This window comes from Capricornis sumatraensis, chromosome 16, assembly GCF_032405125.1.
Source record: "Capricornis sumatraensis isolate serow.1 chromosome 16, serow.2, whole genome shotgun sequence".
NCBI lineage: Eukaryota > Metazoa > Chordata > Mammalia > Artiodactyla > Bovidae > Capricornis > Capricornis sumatraensis.
In genome coordinates, this window is record NC_091084.1 from 64,643,468 (window position 1) to 64,658,714 (window position 15,247).

Genomic DNA, 15,247 nt, shown 5'->3' on the forward strand with positions numbered 1-15,247 from the left:
CTAGACCAAGGTCACAGGCTGCTAATAGTGGAGACAGAACAAACTCAGGCAGTCTGGCTCCTCAAATTCTCACTTTAATTAGTACAACAAAGTACCTTTCAGAAGAGGAAACTGCAGTGGGGAAAGAAGGATGGAAATGGGGGAAGGGAAGGGGTCTAGGTCCATATTAGGTACATACATACTGAAGCACAGCCAACTGGTTAGAGGCAGGGCTGGAGTTTGAACCTAGGTCTCCTGACACATGACCCAGCCCCTAGGTTCTTCAGCTTCAATATGGCGTACCCTCTGTGTAATGGACATTTTGCTTGTGAAAGGCAAAAAGTTAACTTAGTTATACCTCTGAATTGTTAATTCAAGCATTTTGTGCAGTAGTTCCAGTTAGCTCACCTTATCAGCTTTATAATTTGTGTCTATAATATTCCAGTCCTAAAATGCCCTCAGATGAGTTGGCCTACATGGATGAGTATGGTAATTATGTTTAAAACACTTCCATTTTAAAGCACTTCAAACTTTTTAGAGTACTCTCATGTATACACATTATTTAAAAAATGGATTAGCTTGACAAAATAGATTTACTCTGGGGTTATGGCCTTTTGTAGATGTGAATGGAGAAAAGGCTTTTACTTCCCCTTAGCCAAGATTAGAAAAAAAAAATGAGTTATGAGAAGATGCTGGAAGAGAAAAGAGTGTTTATTCAAGCAGCGTGATCATTGGCAGGCAGCTCTGATGGAGATTGAAGAGCCCTGGACCGGGAACTATGGGCATTGAATCCAGACAGTTCTGGGTTCAAATATTGGATCTGCTGCCTACACATCGTGCCACTTATCTGGACCTTTCTTCCTTTGTAGGATGGGAATGATGCTTTCTACCTTACCAGATGGTTGTAAGGATGAGAAGTGCTTGTTCTGTGCATGGCAGATAATAATGTGTGTGCTCCCTGGGTTGGGAAGATCTCTTGAAGAAGGAAATGGCAACCCACTGCAGTACTCTTGCCTGGAAAATTCCAGATGGAGGACCCTGGTAGGCTATACAGTCCATGGGGTCCAGCAAAGAGTCGGATAAGACTTGAGCTACTTCACTTTCTTTTACTTTCCAGTCACTCAGTCCTGTCCAACTCTTTATGACCCCATGGGCGGTAACTCGTCAGGCTTTTCTGTCAATGGGATTTTCCAGGCAAGAATACTGGAGTGGGTTGCCATTTCCTCCTCCAGGAGATCCTCCCAACCCATGGATTGAACTTGCGTCTCCTGCATCTCCTCGAGAGATGGATTGAGAGGTGGATTCTTTGCCACTGAGCCACCTGGGAAGCTGGCACATAGTAAGCCCTTAATAAATAGAGAGCTGTTACAAATCCCCCCATCTGTACTGGTAAGGCCCACCTTTATCCACCCTGAGAAGACCTTCAGTCTGCCTGCTCTTTCCCATCTATAGTGGCCACATCTGAGTACCTGCCAGTGGGCAGCTGTGGTGTCAGCCTGCTGCTTTAGCCAGGTGTAGCTAAGATCGCCTGTCCTTCACACCCGTTGTGTGTGTTCAGACTGGATAAAGGGGGCTCTTCCCTTGTTCCCAGTTTGCATTCTGCATCCCTTCCGAGCCCAGCCTGCCTGCCTGGCCCACTACTACCTGCCTACCCACATCCAGCCCTGTCCTGGTCTCTTTCCCCAGAACTGATTTAGTCCCTGTTTTACCACATTTGGCTAACTATTAGTGTCAAACTGGGCAGAGTTCTTTTCCGTTCTTAATTTTCTTTTGGACAAAAAGTTGTTGTGTCATGCTTGGGGTTGGTGCATGGGGATGACCCACTGAGATGTTATGGGGAGGGAGGTGGGAGGGGGGTTCATGTTTGGGAACACATGTAAGAATTTAAGATTTTAAAATTAAAAAAAAAAAAGTTGTTTCACATGGATCTTTTTAGAAGGAGCTACACTATTTAAAGAGAGATAGTATATTTGGTTCATCGAGTCAAGTTCCAAGTCATTTCTAGGGGAAAAAAAAAATTAACTAATCTGGCGGCTTACTGACCCCACTGGTTGGTGTCTTCATTAAACTGAGTGGTCTGTTTAATCAAAATGGTCAAGTTGGTGGCCAGATTAGGCACAGGCATAATGTCCCATTCCTCCTGACTTTTACCCCAGTTTCACCTTACCTTGTGCCTGGAGTATAATAGCAGAACTCTGCTGAGCCTCGATCTTTGCTTTGCTTTGGCTGGAACTAGAAAGGACCTGGGAGCTTCAGTTTCCAGGAGCCAAGGCTGAAGGGATCTCAGTGGTGCTGGGGGGTGACAGGTGAGAGAGGGCTGGTGGTCCGAGTGCTGGACCAGAGGTCATGCTGGCCAGCGTGCCCAGGTCCAGAAAAAGCAAGGTACAGGGGCCACCACCATTTACCAAGCCAAAAAAAAGGTAGTTTATGAAAGTGGAACCCGTGACATGAGTCGTTTGATTCCATGTAACTTTCTATCATTTGAAATTTTCCACTGGATTCAGTTCCAGAGAGATCACTGCAGGCCCCAGGTGCATGAATCTCCACCTGGAGTCAAGGCAGCCAGTACTTCACTTGGACTCCATAAATCATCATTTATGGGGTCAGAAGTGTTGCTCTTCTGTTAATTTTTCCCCTTTCAGCTCCTTTGTGATCAAAGGGTAGAGATCTGAAGGTCCTTTAAGATGTAACCTTGGCTTCCTTGATGGCTCAGATGGTGAAGAATCTGCCTGCAATGCAGGAGGCTGGGGTGTGATCCCTGAGTCTAGAAGATCCCCTGGAGAAGGAAATGGTAACCCACTTCAGTATTCTTCCTTGGAGAATTCCAATGGACCAAACAGGCTATAGTCCATAGGGTCTCAAAGAGTCGGACACAACTGAGCGCCTTTCACTTCACTTCGCTTAGAGCACTCAGATTCTTGTTTGTCCAGTCCCATCAGATCCATCATATGCTGGTCATTTCTGACCATGTTCTGGTCGGTTAGTGACTTAGGGCTGAACAGAATCTCCACGCAGTCCTCTGAACTGACAGTTTCTGACTCTTTTGATTTCTCTTCCTCATATCTGAAATGGACCCTAATCCTGAGAAGGAAAGTCTTCATGATTTAGACTGTGGGCCTAGGACATCCAACCCATCATGTGCCATTCATTTTTGAGAGAACAGTTTCAGATAGAAGAGACTCAGAAGGTAGAAACTACTGAACAAGTCATTTATCGAATGGAGGCTAATAATTGGTAATCTCTCACAAAGGATTTGGCAAAATTACCATTCGCTTGAAAATCTTAAATTTCAGTGTTCTACCCTGGAAAATTTGATTTCAATTACATGCAGAATTCTCTTACCCTGTGGAGTTTATATTAAGTTATAGCAATTATAGTTTATATGAAAATGAAAGAATAAGCTATGTCCAACATTCCTTAGTTGAGCAATTCATGGTTGGTCTGTCCAGTTTATCACTTTCGTGAGTAATAAGCCCCTCGCTGGCCTCCCCTTTCTGGTATGGATTGGACCCATCTCAAAACTCAGCTGGGTGGACTCAAAGAGAGATGACTTGTCCAACTGTAAGTATTGATGCTTAGCTGCTTAAATATTCCTTCTGACATCTCAAGTCTTCCTTTTAGATCACTTGCTTTTAAATCTTTCTGAGTACATTGTTTAAAATTTCTTTATTAAGAATCTGTTAGTACTGACCTCTATCCATTTTTCTTTTTTGGTGTTGAAATACATTTTTTATTTGAGTATAATTGCTTTACAATGTTGTGTTAGTTTCTGCTGTACAATGAAATAACCAGCTATCTGTGTATATATATATCCTCTGACTTCTATCCATTTTTTTTTTGCCTAAAAATGTCTTCACGCATGTCTGAAGAGAGAGTTTTGCTTTTTCTGTATTGACAGTTATTTTCCCTCAGCTCTTTGAAGGTGCCATTTTATTTTCATTTTGGATGCTGAGAAATCAGCTCAGTCTTTGTCAGTGATCTTTCTTTTCTCTCTGTCTGCTTTTATTTTCTTCTTGGTTTTTCTTTTTTCTGTTTCACTAAATGTTGAAAATTTTTCATGTCTAGCTATTGAATTCTTTTTATTGATTCTGCCTGGGATTTAGTGCACTTTTTAACCTGAGAATTCAGGACATATTAATTTAAAAAAATTCTTAGCCCCTATTTCTTTGAACATTTTCTCCTTATTTTTTTTTTCCTTTCTGAAAATTTGATTAGATATATGTTAAACCTTTTCATTCTGTGCTGCCTATCACTTGTCTTCTTCCATGTATTTCAACTTTTGTCTCTCTGTGCTGCATTCCGTGTAATTTCTTCAAGTCCATCTGAAGGCTCATCAATTCTGTCTTTGGCTACGTCCAGTATGCTACTTACCTGATTTGTTTGTTTTGCTTTCATGATTATATTTTATATTTCAAAAATTTTACTTGACTTTAAAAAAATTGTTAACTCAGTTGTCATCGTCATATCTTTAATCCCCTCTATTATTTCTTTACACATATTAAAATTACTTATTTTATATTCTATATCTGATCATTGCAGTATCTCCAGTTTTCTGATCACTTTCGTTCACAGTGACTTGCCCACTCATATTTTTAGTGATTTTTTTTTTTGCATTGTGAGCTCATGTTCCTCAAAACTTTTTCTGCAGGAATTATTAGAGCCCTGTGTTTGAAGAGTCCTCTAGAGAGAAAGGATCTGAATTTGTTCCAGCCAGCTTTAATCACATTTTCACCTGGTTAGAGATAGTTGTTATTCTTCCAGGTCACTTTGGTAGTGTAAATTCTGGCCCTGAACCTATGTAAGTGTGGGCTTTTGGCTATATATAGACTCTTAAGAGAGGCTTTTTTTTTCTGCCTCTCTAAGAGCTGAGGCCAGGATAGATATATCTTATTCTAAAGGACAGTTTTTTTTTTTGTTTTTTTCCTGTGTCTCAATCTGATCTTATTTCCATGTAAGTACTGTGGCATTTTGGAAAGGGGTGTTTGATCTGGTCAGTGACCAGGATCAGGCCCAGGCTTTGTCCTCAGGTCCCCATACTAAGCAGTGTGTAAAAATGTAGGCTTATGGAGCAAAGGACAACAGCTCTGCTTTCCATAGTAAAATTACACTGCCTTCTAATTTCTGACTTCCAACTCTTTCCCTAACTTTATTGCAACTTTAGCTGTACTTTAAAACAGATTAAAAAATATTTTATCCCTTTCTTTAAATGATCTATATTAGAAGAGGCTCTTTGACCCACCTAGTTGCAGAGACAAAGGTTCGGCGTGTGCTAGGTGGTGTTTTAGATGTTTGGGATACAGTAGTGAATGAGCAAGATAATACGTTCCCATTTCTCACATAGCTTGTATTTAAGTGTATTAAGTACACTTGTATTAAGTGTATTAAGTAATGAAGAGAAGAAACAAAAACAATACCTAAGATAATTTCACATGGTGTTGAATAATCTTTCTAAATATTCACAATGACCCATGCAAGGGATTTGGTCTTGTATCTTTATATATTTGTGTATTTAATCACCCTATCACCATGTTGTTCGATGGATATACCCATTATTCTGTGGGAATTGAATGAAACACCTCAGTTGTTAAGTGATTGGTTAATTCAGTGATAAGGACAGCATGGTTGAGGAGCCCTTGAATTTGGGCTTAAAGATAGGTTGCATCTACATCCAAATAATGTGATTTGTTAAGATATGTGTGAGATTGAAAATGACTTTTTAATGACAAGCTGAGAGCAACCTTATAAGGCATGAATGCATCTATTCTCTCCAGTTAAATATTTTAAAGCCATGTTTTCATTAACAAAATATATTGCCTCATTTTTACCAATGATATAGATGGATTAAGGAATAACAAATAATTAGTACCTTCAAGTATTCATCCTAATCCATACCCCTTTAAAGTGGAAACATGGAGAGGGAAGAAAAGCTGGAAATGTTTTTTTCTTAAATGATGGGATGATCAACACTTTGTAATAAAGCTGATGAAAGAGGTTTTGATCATCCAGTGATCTGTTTTGGGGTCAAATGCTGTTTGAGAGAAAGCTAGTTTTATAAGAAATGTCTCAAAACATCAAATAAAAACCCAGTAAGTGAACTTGGTTTCCTGAACCTCTTTCACTTGATTCAGAAACAGTGCCCACTAATGAGAAATGTCAAGGATTTTTCAGAGGTGTAAATGGTGAATAGGTGAGATGATGCACTTTTCAAAGTAGTTGATTTTGCTTGACACCCCCAGATAGGTTTGAATCCACTGATAAAGAGTTTTACCTTTTTTTGGTGCAATGGGCCCTTTTGGGAATCTGCTGAAGTTTAAAAATCCTTGTCAGAATGATAGTTTCAGTACTTAAAACATAATGCATGAAATTAAAAAGAAACCAAAAATATTGAAATATTAAGAGAACTTTAAGAGATATCTAGATTGTTAACCTCTGTGATATATTTAAATTACTTTTTTCTTGATGGAAAGAAGTAGTTTATGACATGACCCATTCCCTCAATTTCTAAAAAGAGGAAATGGAGCTGTTGCCAGCTATATAGAGGCACTGTAAGTCATTAGTCTTATCACATATATTTTAATAAAGCATTTCTGCTGTTGTAACAACATGGTTCCTTGGAGAGGAACCTCCTAAGTTTTGTACCTATAGGATTTCTGTAAGATAAGAAATTAGACAAGATCAGTGCTATCTAGAGTTATTGACATTTTAAGTTAAGGATGGCCTCAGAAAACAAACAAAAAGAAGGGAAAATAAAAGAGCTATTATTTTAAAAATTAACTGCCACAATAAAACAAAATATTGTTTATTCATTGTTCTTTTCAGTTCAGTTCAGTCGCTCAGTCGTGTCCGACTCTTTGCGACCCCATGAACCACAGCACGCCAGGCCTTCCTGTCCATCACCAACTCCTGGAGTTCACCCAAACCCATGTCCATTGAGTCGGTGATGCCATCCAACCATCTCATCCTCTGTTGTCCCCTTCTCCTCCTGCCCTCAATCTTTCCCAGCATCAGGGTCTTTTCAAATGAGTCAGTTCTTCGCATCAGGTGGCCAAAGTATTGGCGTTTCCAGCTTTAGCATCATTCCTCCCAAAGAACACCCAGGACTGATCTCCTTTAGGATGGACTGGTTGGACCTCCTTGCAGTCCAAGGGACTCTCAAGAGTCTTCTCCAACACCACAGTTCAAAAGCATCAATTCTTCAGTGATCAGCTTTCTTCAGAGTCCAACTCTCACATCCATACATGACCACTGGAAAAACCATAGCCTTGACTAGACGGACCTTTGTTGGCAAAGTAATGTCTCTGCTTTTGAATATGCTATCTAGGTTGGTCATAACTTTCCTTCCAAGGAGTAAGCGTCTTTTAATTTCATGGCTGCAATCACCATCTGCAATGATTTTGGAGCCCAGAAAAATAAAGTCAGCTATTGTTTCCACTGTTTCCCCATCTATTTCCCATGAACTGATGGGACTGGATGCCATGATTTTAGTTTTTCTGAATGTTGAGCTTTAAGCCAACTTTTTGACTCTCCTCTTTCACTTTCATCAAGAGGCTCTTTAGTTCTTCTTCACTTTCTGCCATAAGGGTGGTGTCATCTGCATATCTGAGGTTATTGATATTTCTCCTAGCAATCTTGATTCCATCTTGTGCTTCCTCCAGCCCAGAATTTCTCATTGTTCTTTTCAGCTTCAAGTAAAACATTGGAGTGCTTTGGCTTGTTATGTCATATCCATACGATAAAATCCTATGGAGCCTGTAAAAAGAATAGAGGGACTTCCTTGGTGGTCTAATATTAGGACTCTGCACTGTCACTGCCGAAGGCCCAGGTTTGATCCCTGGTCAGGGAACTGAGATCCCACATGCTGCATGGTGCAGCTGAAAAAACACAATAAAAAAATAGAAATATGTGTGCTCTCATAATGAACTCTAAGATAGTTATTAAATGGGAAAGGAAAGATGTAGATGAGTGTGCTGTGCCTTCTCACATGTCCGTTCATAAGGCCTGTGATATTTCTGGAAAGAGATAATCGGTAACAATGATTGTTTCTGGGAAGGGAACTTGAGGGCTGGAGAATGATGCAGAGTCTGACTTTTCTTTGTATATCTATTTGTATTGTTTGAATGTTTTGCCATGTGCATATATCAGCAGTTCTAATTAATTCATTGAAAAATGAACTGTCCTTTCTTCTAGCAGCTATTGATATTGAAATGCAATTAAAGCACAAAAAGAATATGTACTAATTAAGCCCATCAAATAACATATTTCACTAATACACTCTTCTGTGCACCAAGAAAAAAGTCTCAACAATTAGGCCTGCTCCAAGTAAGACTGACTGGTTCTTGAGTTCAGGGTGCAGATGGTGAGACCCACGTGTCAGGGTTTTCCCAGCTCCTCCAAGTGTTCTCCTGGGGCCTGCCGTCTCACACACTGCTTCATAGTTGTCTAGTTCTTTTCTGCTCTTCCTCTTTGTCTGTGAACTCCTGGAGTCATGTTTCTCACAAAGCCTGGCATGGAGCAGGCCCACAATGAGTGAGGAAAGAATGATTCACTCTTGATCCTGCCAGGAGTGAAGTCCAGAGATGGAGAAGTTAGTAGTAGACTGAGTCTTCCCATAGTAGAGCAGGTGGCTGGCACAGTCAGACCCCATGGCCTAGTGCCTCTCAGCTGGATGGGAGGCAAAGGAGTGGTGGACACGATGAAGGGGAACCGGTAAAAACTGAGTGTGGGGAAGGTACCAGTCCTTGGCATCCCAGTTTTATCCCCAAACCTCTGTTGTGGGGGTGGCTGCTGCTGGAGGAGACAAAGCCAGCAGAACAGTGGGGGTAGTAGGTGGGAGAGAATTTGGATAACAGCAGTTGTTTGGTGAAATTTCACAGCGCCTTTCAAGAATGAAACTCAATTTATATTTAGAATTTGATTTCAATCCAGAAGGAACATGCAGGCTGGTTGATATCAAGACCCTGTAAGCAATAATTTTTCTGTCAGTTATTAAAGTGATTAGTAATTGAGTGTGAAAGGGATGATTGGTCATGCTCATTCATTCATTCATTCATTTACTTCATATTTATTGTTGAGTCATTGTGCCCCATGAGGGAATACATGATGGATTAGATAACTCCTCTTCCCTAAGTAGTTCAGTTCAGTTTAGTTGCTTAGTCGTGTCCGACTCTTGGTGACCTCATGGACTGCAGCACGCCAGGCTTCCTTGTCCATCACCAACTCCCAGAAATTGCTCAGACTCATGCCCATCAAGTCAGTGATGCCATCCAACCATCTTATCCTCTGTCATCCCCTTCTCTTCCTGCCTTCAATCTTTCCCAGCATCAGGGTCTTTTTCAGTGAGTCAGTTCTTTGCATCAGGTGGCCAAAGTATTGGAGTTTCAGCTTTAGCATCAGTCCTTCCAGTGAATATTCAGGACTGATTTCCTTTAGGATGGACTGGTTTGATCTCCTTGCAGTCCAAGAGTTCAAGGGACTCTCAAGAGTCTTCTCCAACATCACAGTTCAAAAACATCAATTGTTCATCACTCAGAATTCTTTATAGTCCAAATCTCCCATTCATACATGACTACTGGAAAAACCATAGCTTTGACTAGACAGACCTTTGTCGGCAAAGTAATGTCTCTGCTTTTTATTTTTATTTATTTATTTTTGCCATTCCCCTCCCCCTTCTCTCTGCTTTTTAATATACTGTCTAGGTTGGTCATAACTTTTCTTCCAAGGAGCAAGCACCTTTTAATTTCATGGCTTCAGTCACCATCTTCAGTGATTTTGGAGCCCAAGAAAATAAAAGTCTCTCACTGTTTCCATTGTTTCCCCAGCTATTTGCCTTGGAGTGATGGGACCAGATGCCATGATCTTAATTATCTATATGTTGAGTTTTAAGCCAACTTTTTCACTCTCCTCTTTCACTTTCATCAGGAGGCTCTTTAGTTCTTCTCTTTCTTCCGTAAAGATAGTGTCATCTGCATATCTGAGGTTGTTGATATTTCTCCCGGCAATCTTGATTCCAACTTGTGCTTCATCCAGCCCAGCATTTTGCATGATGTACTCTGCATATAAGTTAAATAAGCAGGGTGACAATATACAGCCTTGATGTACTCCTTTCCCAATTTGGAACCATTCTGTTGTACCATGTCCAGTTCTAACTGTTGCTTCCTGACCTGCATACAGATTTCTCAAGAGGCAAATAAAGTGGTCGGTATTCCCATCTCTTTGAAAATTTTCTACAGTTTGTTGTGATCCACACAGTCAAAGGTTTTGGCATAGTCAATAAAGCAGAAGTAGATGTTTTTCTGGAACTCTCTTGCTTTTGTAATGATCCAGCGGATGTTGGCAATTTGATCTGTGGTTCCTCTGGCTTTTCTAAATCCAGCTTGAATATCTGGAAGTTCTCAGTTCATGTACTGTTGAAGCTTGGCTTGGAGAATTTTGAGCATTACTTTGCTAGCGTGTGAGATGAGTGCACTTATGCAGTAGTTTGAACATTGTTTGGCATTGCCTTTCTTTGGGATTGGAATGAAGTAGCAGATCATCAAAAATAATTTTTCATAATGATTAAAAATGATATGCGCTTAGGTTCAGATCCTGGTTCCACCTGTGTGACCTTGAGCAGTTGTTTAATCTCTTTGTGCTTTAGTTTTCTCATTGCTAATGTAATAGTAGTATCTATCTCATAGAATTAAATAAGAGAAATATAAAATAGTTGGGACAGTGCCTGGCATAATCAAGAGTCAGTGTATGTCAGTTTAAAACGATTCATTGATTTGTTGAACACCTTTGGAGCTCCTGCCCTGCCCTAGACACCGCTGTAGTTACGAAGTGGGATGGGGGACATAATTCCTCTTTAGAGAATTTAGCTGTTAATTTAGTTGGAATGTTAATTATCTCTTCCTTTGCAGCAAATTACCCAGCACTTAGTGGCTTGAAACTATGATGGACATCACTTATCTCTCATTTTTGAGGCGGTTGAGAATTCAGGATCAGCTTGGCTGGATAATTCTGTTCAGAGTCTGTCATGATGTTACAGTTACAACATTGGCCAGAACTGCCATCATCTGAGGGGGTTGACTGACGCTGGAAGATGCATTTCTGAGATGTCTCACTCATAAGAAAACTAAAAAGTTGGTTCTTCTTCACCTGGGTGTCTCCATGGCACTTCTTGAATGTCCTTCCAATATGGTGGGTAGCTTTCCCTAGGGGAAGTGATCTAAGACACCAGACCAGAAGGTTTGTGACATAGCCTCAGAAGCCAAATACCATCACTTGTGCTGTGTTCTGTCAGTCTCTCAGCTCAGCTTTGATTCAGTATGGGAGGGAACTATACACTCCTGGTTCAGTATAGAAGGAAATTATATATTCAGTATGACTTGGGTATCAGAAGGTGGGGATCCTTGCTGGGTGTCTTGGAGTCTGGATACCACAGTTGCAGACGAATAATCATGGGGAAAGTGCTGCAATGGAGATATACCATGGGGAGCTTCTTGTGACTGCAGTCTTGTGAGGAAAGGAAGAGGTGAAGCTTGAGTTCAGTTTGAAGGAAAAGAAGACCTGTGTCTCAGTATGTTAAAAGGGAGTATCCAGGGCAGAGAGAGCTGCAGAGCGAAAGACACAGAGGTGAAAATGAGCATGATATACCCTGGAAGCCTACAGTAGGTCTGTTGTCCTGGGGTAAAGGCTCTGATAGGGCAGGAACAAGAAGATAAATGTGGTGATGGATGTAGAAGAACTATACAAAAAAGGTCTAGATAGCCACGATGGTGTGATCACTCACCTAGAGCCAGACATCCTGGAGTGTCAAGTGGAAGCATTATTACAAACAAAGTTAGTGGAGAAAGTGGTACACACTCAGTCATATCCAACTCTTTGCGATCCTGTGGACTGTAGCCTGCCAGGCTCCTCTGTCCATGGAATTCTGCAGGCAGAAATACTGGAGTAGGTTACCATTTCCTTCTTCACGGGATCTTCCTGACTTAGGGATCAAACCTGGGTCTCCTGCATTGCAGGCAGATTCTTTACCATCTGAGCCATCAGGGAAGCCCTGACTCTGTGGATTACAACAAACTGAAAATTGATGGGAATACCAGACCACCTTACCTGTCTCTTGAGAAACCTATATGCAGGTCAAGAAGCAACAGTTAGAACTGGACATGGAACAATGAACTGGTTCAGAATTGGAAAAGGAATACAAAAAGTCTGTATACTATCACTCTGCTTATTTAACTTATATGCAGGGTACATCATGCAAAATGTTGGGCTGGATGAATCACAAGCTGGAATCAAGATTGCCAAGAGAAAGATCAACAATGTCAGTTATGCAGATGACACCACTCACATGGCAGAAAGTGAAGAGAACTAAAGAGCCTCTTGATGAAGGTGAAAGAGGAGAGTGAAAAAGCTGGTTTAAAACTCAAGGTTCAAAAAACTAAGATCATGGTATTTGGTTCCATTACTTTATAGCAAATAGAAGGGGAAAAAGTGAGAACAGTGACAGATTTTATTTTTTTGGGCTCAAAAATCATTGTGGATGGTGACTGCAGTCATGAAATTGAAAAACACTTGCTCCTTGGAAGGAAAGTTATGACAAACCTAGACAACATATTAAAAAGCAGAGACATCACTTTGCCAACAAAGATCCGTATAGTCAAAGCTTTGCTTTTTCCAGAAGTTATATTCAGATGTGAGAATTGGACCCTAAAGAAGGCTGAGCACCAAAGAATTGGTGCTTTTGAGTTGGGGTGCTGGAGAAGACCCTCGAGTCCCTTGGACAGCAAGGAGACCAGTCAATCCTAAAGGAAATCAACCCAGAATATTCACTGGAAGGACTGATGCTGAAGCTCCAATACTTTGGCCACCTAATGGGAAGAACCAATTCATTGGAAAAGACCCTGATGCTGGGAAAGATCGAGGGCAAACAGAGAAGGGGACGGCAGAAGATGAGATGGTTAGATAGCATCATCGGCTCAATGGACATGAATTTGAGCAAACACTGGAAAATAGTGAAGGAAAAGGAAGCCTGGCATACTGTAGTCCATGGGGTCGCAAAGAGTTAGACACAACTTAGCAACTGAACAACAACACCACTGACTTACCTATATGAGAATGATGTGATGATAGTTAAGACAAATTGTGACTCCTTACACTCACAAATCAAAGAAAATTATTTTACTTTCTTTAAGGATTTAGTCTTTAAAATACCTTTGTGGTATTTGGGATGCCTGTGCATCTGTCCATCCATCCATGTGTCCATCTATCCAACTGATATTTATTTGTTGCATTTGGACTATATGACAAATAGACTCTTAATAAGCTGACCAGCACAGTTTCTGCTTTGTATACACACACACACACACACACACAGTTTTAGTGTAGTCTGCTTTGCATTTTCTTCATAGTACTAATCACTACTTAGCATTATATTTCTTTTATGTTTATTGCTTGTATTCATCTCTAGAATATAAACTCTAGGAACTTTGTGTTTCCATTATTATTTCTTCAGTGCTTAGAATATTGTTTGGCACATATTGGAGGCTCATTAATAATGTGATTGAATAAATGCAAGAGTGAAGTGAGGTGAAAGAAGTATGCAGAAGATGGTGTGGGTACCTAAGCTCAGGAAACGTCCAGGTCTTCTCAGGTAGGGAAAGGAGGTTGTTAGAGAAAGCTTTGTGGAGTGTTTGCTCTACAAATTGAGCTTGCTAGGTGGATGAGCTGAGAATGAGCATTGAAGATAGAGGAGATCTTATGAGCAAAAGAATGGAGGTATATGTGAGTGTGATTCCCAGGTCAAGATAATGCTTATTTCTTTTTATGAGGTTTGTGAAACCAAAAGTATAATTACAAGGTAAGAACAGTATCTTCCAGTAGATGCTTTTTAAAAAAAATTAATTTATACCCCCTCCATTCATTTCTTCCATCCACTACTCCCCATCCCTGGAAACCACCAAACTGTTCTCTGTGACTCTTTGGTTGCTTTTTCTTTTATATTTTTCGATTCCATGTGTAAGAAAGATCATACAGTGTTTGTCTTTCTCTGTCTGACTTATTTTGGTGCCATGGTACCCTCTAGGTCCATCCGTGTTGTTTCAAATGTCAAGATTTCATCCTTTTTAAATGGCTAATTAATATTCTTAAATATTCAATTTCTGTATCCTTTCATCCATTGATAGACACTTAGATTTTTTCCATATCTTGGCTGTTGTAAATAATGCTATGGTGAACATGGGGATGCCTATATCTTTTCAAGTTAGTGTTCTTGTTTTCTTTGAATTCATACCCCAAAGTGGAATTGCTGGATCCTGTGGTACTTATGAGTATGGGCTGAACCTGGTTGCCGGGAGTGTGAATTGTTACAATTTTTTCTACCTGACTGTAGCGGTATGCTGACACTTTGATTCAGCAAGTCCACTTCTGGACTCGACTTTATAGCTATACTTGCATATGTGTCTATGGCTCCCTGGGCAGGCACAAGGAACCGCCATATGGTCTTTCATAGTGGCTATACTAATTACACTCCCACCAAGTGTGCACAAAGATTCCCTTTTCTCCACATCCTTGCCAACATTTATTTCTTGACTTTTTGATGAAAGCCATTCTAACAGGTATGAGGTGATACCTCATTGTAAATTTTATTTGCATTTCCCTGACGATTAATGATGTTGAGCATCTTTTCACATACCTGTTGAGCCTCTATATCTCTTTTTTGGAAAAATGTCTATATAGAGCTGCCATTTTTTAAATTGGATTGATTTTTTTTTTTTTTTTTTGCTATTGAGTTGTATGAGTTCTTTATACATTTTGGATGTTAGTCACTTAACAGATATGTGATTTGCAGTTTTTTATTCTGTTAAGTATGTTGCTATTTCATTTTTTGGTGGTTTCCTTTGCTGTACAGAGCTTTTTAATATGACATAGTCCTACTTATTTATTTTTACTTTTGTTGCTTTTGGAATCAAATTCAAAAAGTCATTGCCAAGACCTGTGTCAAAGAACATATAAGCCATGTTTTCTATAGGTGTTTTATGGTTTCAGGTTTTCCATTCAAGTCCTTAATCCATTGCGTTACTTTTTCTGTATGGTGTAACATAGTGGTCGAGTTTTGTTGTTTTGCACGTGGCTGTCTAGTTTTCCCGACATCATTTATTAAAGAGACTGTACTTTCCTCTGTATATTCTTTTCAAAAAATATTTATGTAATACTGGAGTGGGTTGCCATTTCCTTCTCCAGGGGATCTTCCCAACCCAGAACTGAACGAACCTGTGTCTCCTTCCTG